Consider the following 18,133-nt stretch of genomic DNA (forward strand, 5'->3'; position numbering starts at 1 on the left):
GCTGCTGACATTCGAAATCAAGATTTTCTGTTTACTAAACAGGCTCTTTGACCAACTTGTCTACATCACAAAAAGATGTGATATATTGGAAAGACTGCTTAGAGAGTCAGGTGCGGAAAGTGGAGGCATTTCAAAATAAAATCCATTGGTTAAGTTGTCAAGCTTGAAGCAATCTTACTTCCTTTTCAGCATTTAGATGAGATTCTTAATCTCACAATTGCACTATCAGTAGGGCTGAAACAATGGCAAATTTGAGTTTGCACACAGGTAAAACACACCTGCTTTAAGATAGGAAGCTTATTCTTGAGAAGATGTAGCATCTTGGTTAAGTTGGTTAAGTTGTCAAGCTTGAAGCAATCTTACTTCCTTTTCAGCATTTAGATGAGATTCTTAATCTCACAATTGCACTATCAGTAGGGCTGGAACAATGGCAAATTTGAGTTTGCACACAGGTAAAACACACCTGCTTTAAGATAGGAAGCTTATTCTTGAGAAGATGTAGCATCTTGGTTAAGTTGGTTAAGTTGTCAAGCTTGAAGCAATCTTACTTCCTTTTCAGCATTTAGATGAGATTCTTAATCTCACAATTGCACTATCAGTAGGGCTGGAACAATGGCAAATTTGAGTTTGCACACAGGTAAAACACACCTGCTTTAAGATAGGAAGCTTATTCTTGAGAAGACGAAAACAAGGTAATTCCACTGGTTTTAATTTGTAAAGCTTGAGCCCATCCTATATTCTCTAAAGAAAGTTATTTCTTCTGATTCCTTTTAGAGCATTTCAAAAGCAAAAATTTTTTTTTTTTCAAATTCCACTGGTTTTAATTTGTAATGCTTGAAGCCAACCTATATTCTCTAAAGAAACTTATTTCATCTAATTCCTTTTAGAGCATTTCAAAAGCAGAAAGTTTTTTTCTCTCAATTACACTTTATTAGTGCTTTGGGAAAGACATGTTTGATGTCAAACAAAAGTGAAAGTCCTCTTTTTCGGCTAACAGCCCCAAACTGACATGAAGAAAGGAAAGCACTGCTGACATTCGAAATCAAGATTTTCTGTTTACTAAACAGGCTCTTTGACCAACTTGTCTACATCACAAAAAGATGTGATATATTGGAAAGACTGCTTAGAGAGTCAGATGCGGAAAGTGGAGGCATTTCAAAATAAAATCCATTTTTTTAAGTTGTCAAGCTTGAAGCAATCTTACTTCCTTTTCAGCATTTAGATGAGATTCTTAATCTCACAATTGCACTATCAGTAGGGCTGGAACAATGGCAAATTTGAGTTTGCACACAGGTAAAACACCAGCTTTAAGATAGGAAGCTTATTCTTGAGAAGACAAAAACAAGGTACTGCTGAGAGTTGAACTCAGGATCTCCTGTTTACAAGACAGGCGCTTTAACCAACTAAGCCACAGCACCACATGTTCCATAGGTGAATATTTATTATTCTGCTTTTTCCGAAAACTGCTATGAAAATTTGTAGCATCTAATGTGTAATTCCACTGGTTTTAATTTGTAATGCTTGAGCCCATCCTATATTCTCTAAAGAAAGTTATTTCATCTGATTCCTTTTAGAGCATTTCAAAAGCAAAATTTTTTTTTTTACTCAAATTTCACTGGTTTTAATTTGTAATGCTTGAAGCCATCCTATATTCTCTAAAGAAACTTATTTCATCTAATTCCTTTTAGAGCATTTCAAAAGCAGAAAGTTTTTTTCTCTCAATTACACTTTATTAGTGCTTTGGGAAAGATATGTTTGATGTCAAACAAAAGTGAAAGTCCTCTTTTTCGGCTAACAGCCCCAAACTGACATGAAGAAAGGAAAGCGCTGCTGACATTCGAAATCAAGATTTTCTGTTTACTAAACAGGCTCTTTGACCAACTTGTCTACATCACAAAAAGATGTGATATATTGGAAAGACTGCTTAGAGAGTCAGGTGCGGAAAGTGGAGGCATTTCAAAATAAAATCCATTGGTTAAGTTGTCAAGCTTGAAGCAATCTTACTTCCTTTTCAGCATTTAGATGAGATTCTTAATCTCACAATTGCACTATCAGTAGGGCTGGAACAATGGCAAATTTGAGTTTGCACACAGGTAAAACACCTGCTTTAAGATAGGAAGCTTGTTCTTGAGAAGACAAAAACAAGGTACTGCTGAGAGTTGAACTCAGGATCTCCTGTTTACAAGACAGCCGCTTTAACCAACTAAGCCACAGCACCACATTTTCCATAGGTGAATATTTATTATTCTGCTTTTTCCGAAAACTGCTATGAAAATTTGTAGCATCTAATGTGTAATTCCACTGGTTTTAATTTGTAAAGCTTGAGCCCATCCTATATTCTCTAAAGAAAGTTATTTCATCTGATTCCTTTTAGAGCATTTCAAAAGCAAAATTTTTTTTTTTACTCAAATTCCACTGGTTTTAATTTGTAATGCTTGAAGCCATCCTATATTCTCTAAAGAAACTTATTTCATCTAATTCCTTTTAGAGCATTTCAAAAGCAGAAAGTTTTTTTCTCTCAATTACACTTTATTAGTGCTTTGGGAAAGACATGTTTGATGTCAAACAAAAGTGAAAGTCCTCTTTTTCGGCTATCAGCCCCAAACTGACATGAAGAAAGGAAAGCACTGCTGACAATCGAAATCAAGATTTTCTGTTTACTTAACAGGCTCTTTGACCAACTTGTCTACATCACAAAAAGATGTGATATATTGGAAAGACTGCTTAGAGAGTCAGGTGCGGAAAGTGGAGGCATTTCAAAATAAAATCCATTGGTTAAGTTGTCAAGCTTGAAGCAATCTTACTTCCTTTTCAGCATTTAGATGAGATTCTTAATCTCACAATTGCACTATCAGTAGGGCTGGAACAATGGCAAATTTGAGTTTGCACACAGGTAAAAAACACCTGCTTTAAGATAGGAAGCTTATTCTTGAGAAGATGTAGCATCTTGGTTAAGTTGGTTAAGTTGTCAAGCTTGAAGCAATCTTACTTCCTTTTCAGCATTTAGATGAGATTCTTAATCTCACAATTGCACTATCAGTAGGGCTGGAACAATGGCAAATTTGAGTTTGCACACAGGTAAAACACCTGCTTTAAGATAGGAAGCTTATTCTTGAGAAGACAAAAACAAGGTACTGCTGAGAGTTGAACTCAGGATCTCCTGTTTACAAGACAGGTGCTTTAACCAACTAAGCCACAGCACCACATGTTCCGTAGGTGAATATTTATTTTTCTGCTTTTTCTGAAAACTGCTATGAAAATTTGTAGCATCTAATGTGTAATTCCACTGGTTTTAATTTGTAAAGCTTGAGCCCATCCTATATTCTCTAAAGAAAGTTATTTCATCTGATTCCTTTTAGAGCATTTCAAAAGCAAAATTTTTTTTTTTACTCAAATTCCACTGGTTTTAATTTGTAATGCTTGAAGCCATCCTATATTCTCTAAAGAAACTTATTTCATCTAATTCCTTTTAGAGCATTTCAAAAGCAGAAAGTTTTTTTCTCTCAATTACACTTTATTAGTGCTTTGGGAAAGACATGTTTGATGTCAAACAAAAGTGAAAGTCCTCTTTTTCGGCTATCAGCCCCAAACTGACATGAAGAAAGGAAAGCACTGCTGACAATCGAAATCAAGATTTTCTGTTTACTTAACAGGCTCTTTGACCAACTTGTCTACATCACAAAAAGATGTGATATATTGGAAAGACTGCTTAGAGAGTCAGGTGCGGAAAGTGGAGGCATTTCAAAATAAAATCCATTGGTTAAGTTGTCAAGCTTGAAGCAATCTTACTTCCTTTTCAGCATTTAGATGAGATTCTTAATCTCACAATTGCACTATCAGTAGGGCTGGAACAATGGCAAATTTGAGTTTGCACACAGGTAAAAAACACCTGCTTTAAGATAGGAAGCTTATTCTTGAGAAGATGTAGCATCTTGGTTAAGTTGGTTAAGTTGTCAAGCTTGAAGCAATCTTACTTCCTTTTCAGCATTTAGATGAGATTCTTAATCTCACAATTGCACTATCAGTAGGGCTGGAACAATGGCAAATTTGAGTTTGCACACAGGTAAAACACCTGCTTTAAGATAGGAAGCTTATTCTTGAGAAGACAAAAACAAGGTACTGCTGAGAGTTGAACTCAGGATCTCCTGTTTACAAGACAGGTGCTTTAACCAACTAAGCCACAGCACCACATGTTCCGTAGGTGAATATTTATTTTTCTGCTTTTTCTGAAAACTGCTATGAAAATTTGTAGCATCTAATGTGTAATTCCACTGGTTTTAATTTGTAATGCTTGAGCCCATCCTATATTCTCTAAAGAAAGTTATTTCATCTGATTCCTTTTAGAGCATTTCAAAAGCAAAATTTTTTTTTTTACTCAAATTCCACTGGTTTTAATTTGTAATGCTTGAAGCCATCCTATATTCTCTAAAGAAACTTATTTCATCTAATTCCTTTTAGAGCATTTCAAAAGCAGAAAGTTTTTTTCTCTCAATTACACTTTATTAGTGCTTTGGGAAAGATATGTTTGATGTCAAACAAAAGTGAAAGTCCTCTTTTTCGGCTAACAGCCCCAAACTGACATGAAGAAAGGAAAGCGCTGCTGACATTCGAAATCAAGATTTTCTGTTTACTAAACAGGCTCTTTGACCAACTTGTCTACATCACAAAAAGATGTGATATATTGGAAAGACTGCTTAGAGAGTCAGGTGCGGAAAGTGGAGGCATTTCAAAATAAAATCCATTGGTTAAGTTGTCAAGCTTGAAGCAATCTTACTTCCTTTTCAGCATTTAGATGAGATTCTTAATCTCACAATTGCACTATCAGTAGGGCTGGAACAATGGCAAATTTGAGTTTGCACACAGGTAAAACACCTGCTTTAAGATAGGAAGCTTGTTCTTGAGAAGACAAAAACAAGGTACTGCTGAGAGTTGAACTCAGGATCTCCTGTTTACAAGACAGCCGCTTTAACCAACTAAGCCACAGCACCACATTTTCCATAGGTGAATATTTATTATTCTGCTTTTTCCGAAAACTGCTATGAAAATTTGTAGCATCTAATGTGTAATTCCACTGGTTTTAATTTGTAAAGCTTGAGCCCATCCTATATTCTCTAAAGAAAGTTATTTCATCTGATTCCTTTTAGAGCATTTCAAAAGCAAAATTTTTTTTTTTACTCAAATTCCACTGGTTTTAATTTGTAATGCTTGAAGCCATCCTATATTCTCTAAAGAAACTTATTTCATCTAATTCCTTTTAGAGCATTTCAAAAGCAGAAAGTTTTTTTCTCTCAATTACACTTTATTAGTGCTTTGGGAAAGACATGTTTGATGTCAAACAAAAGTGAAAGTCCTCTTTTTCGGCTATCAGCCCCAAACTGACATGAAGAAAGGAAAGCACTGCTGACAATCGAAATCAAGATTTTCTGTTTACTTAACAGGCTCTTTGACCAACTTGTCTACATCACAAAAAGATGTGATATATTGGAAAGACTGCTTAGAGAGTCAGGTGCGGAAAGTGGAGGCATTTCAAAATAAAATCCATTGGTTAAGTTGTCAAGCTTGAAGCAATCTTACTTCCTTTTCAGCATTTAGATGAGATTCTTAATCTCACAATTGCACTATCAGTAGGGCTGGAACAATGGCAAATTTGAGTTTGCACACAGGTAAAACACACCTGCTTTAAGATAGGAAGCTTATTCTTGAGAAGATGTAGCATCTTGGTTAAGTTGGTTAAGTTGTCAAGCTTGAAGCAATCTTACTTCCTTTTCAGCATTTAGATGAGATTCTTAATCTCACAATTGCACTATCAGTAGGGCTGGAACAATGGCAAATTTGAGTTTGCACACAGGTAAAACACCTGCTTTAAGATAGGAAGCTTGTTCTTGAGAAGACAAAAACAAGGTACTGCTGAGAGTTGAACTCAGGATCTCCTGTTTACAAGACAGCTGCTTTAACCAACTAAGCCACAGCACCACATTTTCCATAGGTGAATATTTATTATTCTGCTTTTTCCGAAAACTGCTATGAAAATTTGTAGCATCTAATGTGTAATTCCACTGGTTTTAATTTGTAAAGCTTGAGCCCATCCTATATTCTCTAAAGAAAGTTATTTCATCTGATTCCTTTTAGAGCATTTCAAAAGCAAAAAATTTTTTTTTACTCAAATTCCACTGGTTTTAATTTGTAATGCTTGAAGCCATCCTATATTCTCTAAAGAAACTTATTTCATCTAATTCCTTTTAGAGCATTTCAAAAGCAGAAAGTTTTTTTCTCTCAATTACACTTTATTAGTGCTTTGGGAAAGACATGTTTGATGTCAAACAAAAGTGAAAGTCCTCTTTTTCGGCTATCAGCCCCAAACTGACATGAAGAAAGGAAAGCACTGCTGACAATCGAAATCAAGATTTTCTGTTTACTTAACAGGCTCTTTGACCAACTTGTCTACATCACAAAAAGATGTGATATATTGGAAAGACTGCTTAGAGAGTCAGGTGCGGAAAGTGGAGGCATTTCAAAATAAAATCCATTGGTTAAGTTGTTGGTTAAGTAAGCTTGAAGCAATCTTACTTCCTTTTCAGCATTTAGATGAGATTCTTAATCTCACAATTGCACTATCAGTAGGGCTGGAACAATGGCAAATTTGAGTTTGCACACAGGTAAAACACACCTGCTTTAAGATAGGAAGCTTATTCTTGAGAAGATGTAGCATCTTGGTTAAGTTGGTTAAGTTGTCAAGCTTGAAGCAATCTTACTTCCTTTTCAGCATTTAGATGAGATTCTTAATCTCACAATTGCACTATCAGTAGGGCTGGAACAATGGCAAATTTGAGTTTGCACACAGGTAAAACACCTGCTTTAAGATAGGAAGCTTATTCTTGAGAAGACAAAAACAAGGTACTGCTGAGAGTTGAACTCAGGATCTCCTGTTTACAAGACAGGTGCTTTAAACAAATAAGCCACAGCACCACATGTTCCGTAGGTGAATATTTATTTTTCTGCTTTTTCTGAAAACTGCTATGAAAATTTGTAGCATCTAATGTGTAATTCCACTGGTTTTAATTTGTAATGCTTGAGCCCATCCTATATTCTCTAAAGAAAGTTATTTCATCTGATTCCTTTTAGAGCATTTCAAAAGCAAAATTTTTTTTTTTACTCAAATTCCACTGGTTTTAATTTGTAATGCTTGAAGCCATCCTATATTCTCTAAAGAAACTTATTTCATCTAATTCCTTTTAGAGCATTTCAAAAGCAGAAAGTTTTTTTCTCTCAATTACACTTTATTAGTGCTTTGGGAAAGATATGTTTGATGTCAAACAAAAGTGAAAGTCCTCTTTTTCGGCTAACAGCCCCAAACTGACATGAAGAAAGGAAAGCGCTGCTGACATTCGAAATCAAGATTTTCTGTTTACTAAACAGGCTCTTTGACCAACTTGTCTACATCACAAAAAGATGTGATATATTGGAAAGACTGCTTAGAGAGTCAGGTGCGGAAAGTGGAGGCATTTCAAAATAAAATCCATTGGTTAAGTTGTCAAGCTTGAAGCAATCTTACTTCCTTTTCAGCATTTAGATGAGATTCTTAATCTCACAATTGCACTATCAGTAGGGCTGGAACAATGGCAAATTTGAGTTTGCACACAGGTAAAACACACCTGCTTTAAGATAGGAAGCTTATTCTTGAGAAGATGTAGCATCTTGGTTAAGTTGGTTAAGTTGTCAAGCTTGAAGCAATCTTACTTCCTTTTCAGCATTTAGATGAGATTCTTAATCTCACAATTGCACTATCAGTAGGGCTGGAACAATGGCAAATTTGAGTTTGCACACAGGTAAAACACCTGCTTTAAGATAGGAAGCTTGTTCTTGAGAAGACAAAAACAAGGTACTGCTGAGAGTTGAACTCAGGATCTCCTGTTTACAAGACAGCTGCTTTAACCAACTAAGCCACAGCACCACATTTTCCATAGGTGAATATTTATTATTCTGCTTTTTCCGAAAACTGCAATGAAAATTTGTAGCATCTAATGTGTAATTCCACTGGTTTTAATTTGTAAAGCTTGAGCCCATCCTATATTCTCTAAAGAAAGTTATTTCATCTGATTCCTTTTAGAGCATTTCAAAAGCAAAAATTTTTTTTTTACTCAAATTCCACTGGTTTTAATTTGTAATGCTTGAAGCCATCCTATATTCTCTAAAGAAACTTATTTCATCTAATTCCTTTTAGAGCATTTCAAAAGCAGAAAGTTTTTTTCTCTCAATTACACTTTATTAGTGCTTTGGGAAAGACATGTTTGATGTCAAACAAAAGTGAAAGTCCTCTTTTTCGGCTATCAGCCCCAAACTGACATGAAGAAAGGAAAGCACTGCTGACAATCGAAATCAAGATTTTCTGTTTACTTAACAGGCTCTTTGACCAACTTGTCTACATCACAAAAAGATGTGATATATTGGAAAGACTGCTTAGAGAGTCAGGTGCGGAAAGTGGAGGCATTTCAAAATAAAATCCATTGGTTAAGTTGTTGGTTAAGTAAGCTTGAAGCAATCTTACTTCCTTTTCAGCATTTAGATGAGATTCTTAATCTCACAATTGCACTATCAGTAGGGCTGGAACAATGGCAAATTTGAGTTTGCACACAGGTAAAACACACCTGCTTTAAGATAGGAAGCTTATTCTTGAGAAGATGTAGCATCTTGGTTAAGTTGGTTAAGTTGTCAAGCTTGAAGCAATCTTACTTCCTTTTCAGCATTTAGATGAGATTCTTAATCTCACAATTGCACTATCAGTAGGGCTGGAACAATGGCAAATTTGAGTTTGCACACAGGTAAAACACCAGCTTTAAGATAGGAAGCTTATTCTTGAGAAGACAAAAACAAGGTACTGCTGAGAGTTGAACTCAGGATCTCCTGTTTACAAGACAGGCGCTTTAACCAACTAAGCCACAGCACCACATGTTCCATAGGTGAATATTTATTATTCTGCTTTTTCCGAAAACTGCTATGAAAATTTGTAGCATCTAATGTGTAATTCCACTGGTTTTAATTTGTAATGCTTGAGCCCATCCTATATTCTCTAAAGAAAGTTATTTCATCTGATTTCTTTTAGAGCATTTCAAAAGCAAAATTTTTTTTTTTACTCAAATTTCACTGGTTTTAATTTGTAATGCTTGAAGCCATCCTATATTCTCTAAAGAAACTTATTTCATCTAATTCCTTTTAGAGCATTTCAAAAGCAGAAAGTTTTTTTCTCTCAATTACACTTTATTAGTGCTTTGGGAAAGATATGTTTGATGTCAAAAAAAAGTGAAAGTCCTCTTTTTCGGCTAACAGCCCCAAACTGACATGAAGAAAGGAAAGCGCTGCTGACATTCGAAATCAAGATTTTCTGTTTACTAAACAGGCTCTTTGACCAACTTGTCTACATCACAAAAAGATGTGATATATTGGAAAGACTGCTTAGAGAGTCAGGTGCGGAAAGTGGAGGCATTTCAAAATAAAATCCATTGGTTAAGTTGTCAAGCTTGAAGCAATCTTACTTCCTTTTCAGCATTTAGATGAGATTCTTAATCTCACAATTGCACTATCAGTAGGGCTGAAACAATGGCAAATTTGAGTTTGCACACAGGTAAAACACACCTGCTTTAAGATAGGAAGCTTATTCTTGAGAAGATGTAGCATCTTGGTTAAGTTGGTTAAGTTGTCAAGCTTGAAGCAATCTTACTTCCTTTTCAGCATTTAGATGAGATTCTTAATCTCACAATTGCACTATCAGTAGGGCTGGAACAATGGCAAATTTGAGTTTGCACACAGGTAAAACACACCTGCTTTAAGATAGGAAGCTTATTCTTGAGAAGATGTAGCATCTTGGTTAAGTTGGTTAAGTTGTCAAGCTTGAAGCAATCTTACTTCCTTTTCAGCATTTAGATGAGATTCTTAATCTCACAATTGCACTATCAGTAGGGCTGGAACAATGGCAAATTTGAGTTTGCACACAGGTAAAACACACCTGCTTTAAGATAGGAAGCTTATTCTTGAGAAGACGAAAACAAGGTAATTCCACTGGTTTTAATTTGTAAAGCTTGAGCCCATCCTATATTCTCTAAAGAAAGTTATTTCTTCTGATTCCTTTTAGAGCATTTCAAAAGCAAAAATTTTTTTTTTTTCAAATTCCACTGGTTTTAATTTGTAATGCTTGAAGCCAACCTATATTCTCTAAAGAAACTTATTTCATCTAATTCCTTTTAGAGCATTTCAAAAGCAGAAAGTTTTTTTCTCTCAATTACACTTTATTAGTGCTTTGGGAAAGACATGTTTGATGTCAAACAAAAGTGAAAGTCCTCTTTTTCGGCTAACAGCCCCAAACTGACATGAAGAAAGGAAAGCACTGCTGACATTCGAAATCAAGATTTTCTGTTTACTAAACAGGCTCTTTGACCAACTTGTCTACATCACAAAAAGATGTGATATATTGGAAAGACTGCTTAGAGAGTCAGATGCGGAAAGTGGAGGCATTTCAAAATAAAATCCATTTTTTTAAGTTGTCAAGCTTGAAGCAATCTTACTTCCTTTTCAGCATTTAGATGAGATTCTTAATCTCACAATTGCACTATCAGTAGGGCTGGAACAATGGCAAATTTGAGTTTGCACACAGGTAAAACACCAGCTTTAAGATAGGAAGCTTATTCTTGAGAAGACAAAAACAAGGTACTGCTGAGAGTTGAACTCAGGATCTCCTGTTTACAAGACAGGCGCTTTAACCAACTAAGCCACAGCACCACATGTTCCATAGGTGAATATTTATTATTCTGCTTTTTCCGAAAACTGCTATGAAAATTTGTAGCATCTAATGTGTAATTCCACTGGTTTTAATTTGTAATGCTTGAGCCCATCCTATATTCTCTAAAGAAAGTTATTTCATCTGATTCCTTTTAGAGCATTTCAAAAGCAAAATTTTTTTTTTTACTCAAATTTCACTGGTTTTAATTTGTAATGCTTGAAGCCATCCTATATTCTCTAAAGAAACTTATTTCATCTAATTCCTTTTAGAGCATTTCAAAAGCAGAAAGTTTTTTTCTCTCAATTACACTTTATTAGTGCTTTGGGAAAGATATGTTTGATGTCAAACAAAAGTGAAAGTCCTCTTTTTCGGCTAACAGCCCCAAACTGACATGAAGAAAGGAAAGCGCTGCTGACATTCGAAATCAAGATTTTCTGTTTACTAAACAGGCTCTTTGACCAACTTGTCTACATCACAAAAAGATGTGATATATTGGAAAGACTGCTTAGAGAGTCAGGTGCGGAAAGTGGAGGCATTTCAAAATAAAATCCATTGGTTAAGTTGTCAAGCTTGAAGCAATCTTACTTCCTTTTCAGCATTTAGATGAGATTCTTAATCTCACAATTGCACTATCAGTAGGGCTGGAACAATGGCAAATTTGAGTTTGCACACAGGTAAAACACCTGCTTTAAGATAGGAAGCTTGTTCTTGAGAAGACAAAAACAAGGTACTGCTGAGAGTTGAACTCAGGATCTCCTGTTTACAAGACAGCCGCTTTAACCAACTAAGCCACAGCACCACATTTTCCATAGGTGAATATTTATTATTCTGCTTTTTCCGAAAACTGCTATGAAAATTTGTAGCATCTAATGTGTAATTCCACTGGTTTTAATTTGTAAAGCTTGAGCCCATCCTATATTCTCTAAAGAAAGTTATTTCATCTGATTCCTTTTAGAGCATTTCAAAAGCAAAATTTTTTTTTTTACTCAAATTCCACTGGTTTTAATTTGTAATGCTTGAAGCCATCCTATATTCTCTAAAGAAACTTATTTCATCTAATTCCTTTTAGAGCATTTCAAAAGCAGAAAGTTTTTTTCTCTCAATTACACTTTATTAGTGCTTTGGGAAAGACATGTTTGATGTCAAACAAAAGTGAAAGTCCTCTTTTTCGGCTATCAGCCCCAAACTGACATGAAGAAAGGAAAGCACTGCTGACAATCGAAATCAAGATTTTCTGTTTACTTAACAGGCTCTTTGACCAACTTGTCTACATCACAAAAAGATGTGATATATTGGAAAGACTGCTTAGAGAGTCAGGTGCGGAAAGTGGAGGCATTTCAAAATAAAATCCATTGGTTAAGTTGTCAAGCTTGAAGCAATCTTACTTCCTTTTCAGCATTTAGATGAGATTCTTAATCTCACAATTGCACTATCAGTAGGGCTGGAACAATGGCAAATTTGAGTTTGCACACAGGTAAAAAACACCTGCTTTAAGATAGGAAGCTTATTCTTGAGAAGATGTAGCATCTTGGTTAAGTTGGTTAAGTTGTCAAGCTTGAAGCAATCTTACTTCCTTTTCAGCATTTAGATGAGATTCTTAATCTCACAATTGCACTATCAGTAGGGCTGGAACAATGGCAAATTTGAGTTTGCACACAGGTAAAACACCTGCTTTAAGATAGGAAGCTTATTCTTGAGAAGACAAAAACAAGGTACTGCTGAGAGTTGAACTCAGGATCTCCTGTTTACAAGACAGGTGCTTTAACCAACTAAGCCACAGCACCACATGTTCCGTAGGTGAATATTTATTTTTCTGCTTTTTCTGAAAACTGCTATGAAAATTTGTAGCATCTAATGTGTAATTCCACTGGTTTTAATTTGTAAAGCTTGAGCCCATCCTATATTCTCTAAAGAAAGTTATTTCATCTGATTCCTTTTAGAGCATTTCAAAAGCAAAATTTTTTTTTTTACTCAAATTCCACTGGTTTTAATTTGTAATGCTTGAAGCCATCCTATATTCTCTAAAGAAACTTATTTCATCTAATTCCTTTTAGAGCATTTCAAAAGCAGAAAGTTTTTTTCTCTCAATTACACTTTATTAGTGCTTTGGGAAAGACATGTTTGATGTCAAACAAAAGTGAAAGTCCTCTTTTTCGGCTATCAGCCCCAAACTGACATGAAGAAAGGAAAGCACTGCTGACAATCGAAATCAAGATTTTCTGTTTACTTAACAGGCTCTTTGACCAACTTGTCTACATCACAAAAAGATGTGATATATTGGAAAGACTGCTTAGAGAGTCAGGTGCGGAAAGTGGAGGCATTTCAAAATAAAATCCATTGGTTAAGTTGTCAAGCTTGAAGCAATCTTACTTCCTTTTCAGCATTTAGATGAGATTCTTAATCTCACAATTGCACTATCAGTAGGGCTGGAACAATGGCAAATTTGAGTTTGCACACAGGTAAAAAACACCTGCTTTAAGATAGGAAGCTTATTCTTGAGAAGATGTAGCATCTTGGTTAAGTTGGTTAAGTTGTCAAGCTTGAAGCAATCTTACTTCCTTTTCAGCATTTAGATGAGATTCTTAATCTCACAATTGCACTATCAGTAGGGCTGGAACAATGGCAAATTTGAGTTTGCACACAGGTAAAACACCTGCTTTAAGATAGGAAGCTTATTCTTGAGAAGACAAAAACAAGGTACTGCTGAGAGTTGAACTCAGGATCTCCTGTTTACAAGACAGGTGCTTTAACCAACTAAGCCACAGCACCACATGTTCCGTAGGTGAATATTTATTTTTCTGCTTTTTCTGAAAACTGCTATGAAAATTTGTAGCATCTAATGTGTAATTCCACTGGTTTTAATTTGTAATGCTTGAGCCCATCCTATATTCTCTAAAGAAAGTTATTTCATCTGATTCCTTTTAGAGCATTTCAAAAGCAAAATTTTTTTTTTTACTCAAATTCCACTGGTTTTAATTTGTAATGCTTGAAGCCATCCTATATTCTCTAAAGAAACTTATTTCATCTAATTCCTTTTAGAGCATTTCAAAAGCAGAAAGTTTTTTTCTCTCAATTACACTTTATTAGTGCTTTGGGAAAGATATGTTTGATGTCAAACAAAAGTGAAAGTCCTCTTTTTCGGCTAACAGCCCCAAACTGACATGAAGAAAGGAAAGCGCTGCTGACATTCGAAATCAAGATTTTCTGTTTACTAAACAGGCTCTTTGACCAACTTGTCTACATCACAAAAAGATGTGATATATTGGAAAGACTGCTTAGAGAGTCAGGTGCGGAAAGTGGAGGCATTTCAAAATAAAATCCATTGGTTAAGTTGTCAAGCTTGAAGCAATCTTACTTCCTTTTCAGCATTTAGATGAGATTCTTAATCTCACAATTGCACTATCAGTAGGGCTGGAACAATGGCAAATTTGAGTTTGCACACAGGTAAAACACCTGCTTTAAGATAGGAAGCTTGTTCTTGAGAAGACAAAAACAAGGTACTGCTGAGAGTTGAACTCAGGATCTCCTGTTTACAAGACAGCCGCTTTAACCAACTAAGCCACAGCACCACATTTTCCATAGGTGAATATTTATTATTCTGCTTTTTCCGAAAACTGCTATGAAAATTTGTAGCATCTAATGTGTAATTCCACTGGTTTTAATTTGTAAAGCTTGAGCCCATCCTATATTCTCTAAAGAAAGTTATTTCATCTGATTCCTTTTAGAGCATTTCAAAAGCAAAATTTTTTTTTTTACTCAAATTCCACTGGTTTTAATTTGTAATGCTTGAAGCCATCCTATATTCTCTAAAGAAACTTATTTCATCTAATTCCTTTTAGAGCATTTCAAAAGCAGAAAGTTTTTTTCTCTCAATTACACTTTATTAGTGCTTTGGGAAAGACATGTTTGATGTCAAACAAAAGTGAAAGTCCTCTTTTTCGGCTATCAGCCCCAAACTGACATGAAGAAAGGAAAGCACTGCTGACAATCGAAATCAAGATTTTCTGTTTACTTAACAGGCTCTTTGACCAACTTGTCTACATCACAAAAAGATGTGATATATTGGAAAGACTGCTTAGAGAGTCAGGTGCGGAAAGTGGAGGCATTTCAAAATAAAATCCATTGGTTAAGTTGTCAAGCTTGAAGCAATCTTACTTCCTTTTCAGCATTTAGATGAGATTCTTAATCTCACAATTGCACTATCAGTAGGGCTGGAACAATGGCAAATTTGAGTTTGCACACAGGTAAAACACACCTGCTTTAAGATAGGAAGCTTATTCTTGAGAAGATGTAGCATCTTGGTTAAGTTGGTTAAGTTGTCAAGCTTGAAGCAATCTTACTTCCTTTTCAGCATTTAGATGAGATTCTTAATCTCACAATTGCACTATCAGTAGGGCTGGAACAATGGCAAATTTGAGTTTGCACACAGGTAAAACACCTGCTTTAAGATAGGAAGCTTGTTCTTGAGAAGACAAAAACAAGGTACTGCTGAGAGTTGAACTCAGGATCTCCTGTTTACAAGACAGCTGCTTTAACCAACTAAGCCACAGCACCACATTTTCCATAGGTGAATATTTATTATTCTGCTTTTTCCGAAAACTGCTATGAAAATTTGTAGCATCTAATGTGTAATTCCACTGGTTTTAATTTGTAAAGCTTGAGCCCATCCTATATTCTCTAAAGAAAGTTATTTCATCTGATTCCTTTTAGAGCATTTCAAAAGCAAAAAATTTTTTTTTACTCAAATTCCACTGGTTTTAATTTGTAATGCTTGAAGCCATCCTATATTCTCTAAAGAAACTTATTTCATCTAATTCCTTTTAGAGCATTTCAAAAGCAGAAAGTTTTTTTCTCTCAATTACACTTTATTAGTGCTTTGGGAAAGACATGTTTGATGTCAAACAAAAGTGAAAGTCCTCTTTTTCGGCTATCAGCCCCAAACTGACATGAAGAAAGGAAAGCACTGCTGACAATCGAAATCAAGATTTTCTGTTTACTTAACAGGCTCTTTGACCAACTTGTCTACATCACAAAAAGATGTGATATATTGGAAAGACTGCTTAGAGAGTCAGGTGCGGAAAGTGGAGGCATTTCAAAATAAAATCCATTGGTTAAGTTGTTGGTTAAGTAAGCTTGAAGCAATCTTACTTCCTTTTCAGCATTTAGATGAGATTCTTAATCTCACAATTGCACTATCAGTAGGGCTGGAACAATGGCAAATTTGAGTTTGCACACAGGTAAAACACACCTGCTTTAAGATAGGAAGCTTATTCTTGAGAAGATGTAGCATCTTGGTTAAGTTGGTTAAGTTGTCAAGCTTGAAGCAATCTTACTTCCTTTTCAGCATTTAGATGAGATTCTTAATCTCACAATTGCACTATCAGTAGGGCTGGAACAATGGCAAATTTGAGTTTGCACACAGGTAAAACACCTGCTTTAAGATAGGAAGCTTATTCTTGAGAAGACAAAAACAAGGTACTGCTGAGAGTTGAACTCAGGATCTCCTGTTTACAAGACAGGTGCTTTAAACAAATAAGCCACAGCACCACATGTTCCGTAGGTGAATATTTATTTTTCTGCTTTTTCTGAAAACTGCTATGAAAATTTGTAGCATCTAATGTGTAATTCCACTGGTTTTAATTTGTAATGCTTGAGCCCATCCTATATTCTCTAAAGAAAGTTATTTCATCTGATTCCTTTTAGAGCATTTCAAAAGCAAAATTTTTTTTTTTACTCAAATTCCACTGGTTTTAATTTGTAATGCTTGAAGCCATCCTATATTCTCTAAAGAAACTTATTTCATCTAATTCCTTTTAGAGCATTTCAAAAGCAGAAAGTTTTTTTCTCTCAATTACACTTTATTAGTGCTTTGGGAAAGATATGTTTGATGTCAAACAAAAGTGAAAGTCCTCTTTTTCGGCTAACAGCCCCAAACTGACATGAAGAAAGGAAAGCGCTGCTGACATTCGAAATCAAGATTTTCTGTTTACTAAACAGGCTCTTTGACCAACTTGTCTACATCACAAAAAGATGTGATATATTGGAAAGACTGCTTAGAGAGTCAGGTGCGGAAAGTGGAGGCATTTCAAAATAAAATCCATTGGTTAAGTTGTCAAGCTTGAAGCAATCTTACTTCCTTTTCAGCATTTAGATGAGATTCTTAATCTCACAATTGCACTATCAGTAGGGCTGGAACAATGGCAAATTTGAGTTTGCACACAGGTAAAACACCTGCTTTAAGATAGGAAGCTTGTTCTTGAGAAGACAAAAACAAGGTACTGCTGAGAGTTGAACTCAGGATCTCCTGTTTACAAGACAGCCGCTTTAACCAACTAAGCCACAGCACCACATTTTCCATAGGTGAATATTTATTATTCTGCTTTTTCCGAAAACTGCTATGAAAATTTGTAGCATCTAATGTGTAATTCCACTGGTTTTAATTTGTAAAGCTTGAGCCCATCCTATATTCTCTAAAGAAAGTTATTTCATCTGATTCCTTTTAGAGCATTTCAAAAGCAAAATTTTTTTTTTTACTCAAATTCCACTGGTTTTAATTTGTAATGCTTGAAGCCATCCTATATTCTCTAAAGAAACTTATTTCATCTAATTCCTTTTAGAGCATTTCAAAAGCAGAAAGTTTTTTTCTCTCAATTACACTTTATTAGTGCTTTGGGAAAGACATGTTTGATGTCAAACAAAAGTGAAAGTCCTCTTTTTCGGCTATCAGCCCCAAACTGACATGAAGAAAGGAAAGCACTGCTGACAATCGAAATCAAGATTTTCTGTTTACTTAACAGGCTCTTTGACCAACTTGTCTACATCACAAAAAGATGTGATATATTGGAAAGACTGCTTAGAGAGTCAGGTGCGGAAAGTGGAGGCATTTCAAAATAAAATCCATTGGTTAAGTTGTCAAGCTTGAAGCAATCTTACTTCCTTTTCAGCATTTAGATGAGATTCTTAATCTCACAATTGCACTATCAGTAGGGCTGGAACAATGGCAAATTTGAGTTTGCACACAGGTAAAACACACCTGCTTTAAGATAGGAAGCTTATTCTTGAGAAGATGTAGCATCTTGGTTAAGTTGGTTAAGTTGTCAAGCTTGAAGCAATCTTACTTCCTTTTCAGCATTTAGATGAGATTCTTAATCTCACAATTGCACTATCAGTAGGGCTGGAACAATGGCAAATTTGAGTTTGCACACAGGTAAAACACCTGCTTTAAGATAGGAAGCTTGTTCTTGAGAAGACAAAAACAAGGTACTGCTGAGAGTTGAACTCAGGATCTCCTGTTTACAAGACAGCTGCTTTAACCAACTAAGCCACAGCACCACATTTTCCATAGGTGAATATTTATTATTC

At 35.3% G+C, this 18,133-nt stretch overlaps 7 non-coding genes across 7 annotated transcripts; all 7 read right to left on the minus strand.

Moving 5' to 3' along the window:
• Positions 1 to 1,344: 1,344 nt before the first annotated feature.
• On the minus strand, positions 1,345 to 1,418 carry TRNAT-UGU (transfer RNA threonine (anticodon UGU)). The gene has a single exon. It is a non-coding gene; the product is annotated as a tRNA-Thr (tRNA).
• Positions 1,419 to 3,129: 1,711 nt separating this feature from the next.
• Positions 3,130 to 3,203, minus strand: TRNAT-UGU (transfer RNA threonine (anticodon UGU)). The gene has a single exon. It is a non-coding gene; the product is annotated as a tRNA-Thr (tRNA).
• A 911-nt stretch (positions 3,204 to 4,114) lies between these two features.
• Positions 4,115 to 4,188, minus strand: TRNAT-UGU (transfer RNA threonine (anticodon UGU)). Its single transcript has one exon. It is a non-coding gene; the product is annotated as a tRNA-Thr (tRNA).
• Positions 4,189 to 8,870: 4,682 nt separating this feature from the next.
• TRNAT-UGU (transfer RNA threonine (anticodon UGU)) lies at positions 8,871 to 8,944 on the minus strand. Its single transcript has one exon. It is a non-coding gene; the product is annotated as a tRNA-Thr (tRNA).
• A 1,752-nt stretch (positions 8,945 to 10,696) lies between these two features.
• On the minus strand, positions 10,697 to 10,770 carry TRNAT-UGU (transfer RNA threonine (anticodon UGU)). Its single transcript has one exon. It is a non-coding gene; the product is annotated as a tRNA-Thr (tRNA).
• A 1,711-nt stretch (positions 10,771 to 12,481) lies between these two features.
• On the minus strand, positions 12,482 to 12,555 carry TRNAT-UGU (transfer RNA threonine (anticodon UGU)). The gene has a single exon. It is a non-coding gene; the product is annotated as a tRNA-Thr (tRNA).
• Positions 12,556 to 13,466: 911 nt separating this feature from the next.
• TRNAT-UGU (transfer RNA threonine (anticodon UGU)) lies at positions 13,467 to 13,540 on the minus strand. The gene has a single exon. It is a non-coding gene; the product is annotated as a tRNA-Thr (tRNA).
• Positions 13,541 to 18,133: the final 4,593 nt, after the last annotated feature.

The sequence above is a fragment of the Dendrobates tinctorius genome, unplaced genomic scaffold (genome assembly GCF_039654945.1).
Source record: "Dendrobates tinctorius isolate UK_male_01 unplaced genomic scaffold, ASM3965494v1 ptg000254l, whole genome shotgun sequence".
Classification (NCBI taxonomy): Eukaryota; Metazoa; Chordata; class Amphibia; order Anura; family Dendrobatidae; genus Dendrobates; species Dendrobates tinctorius.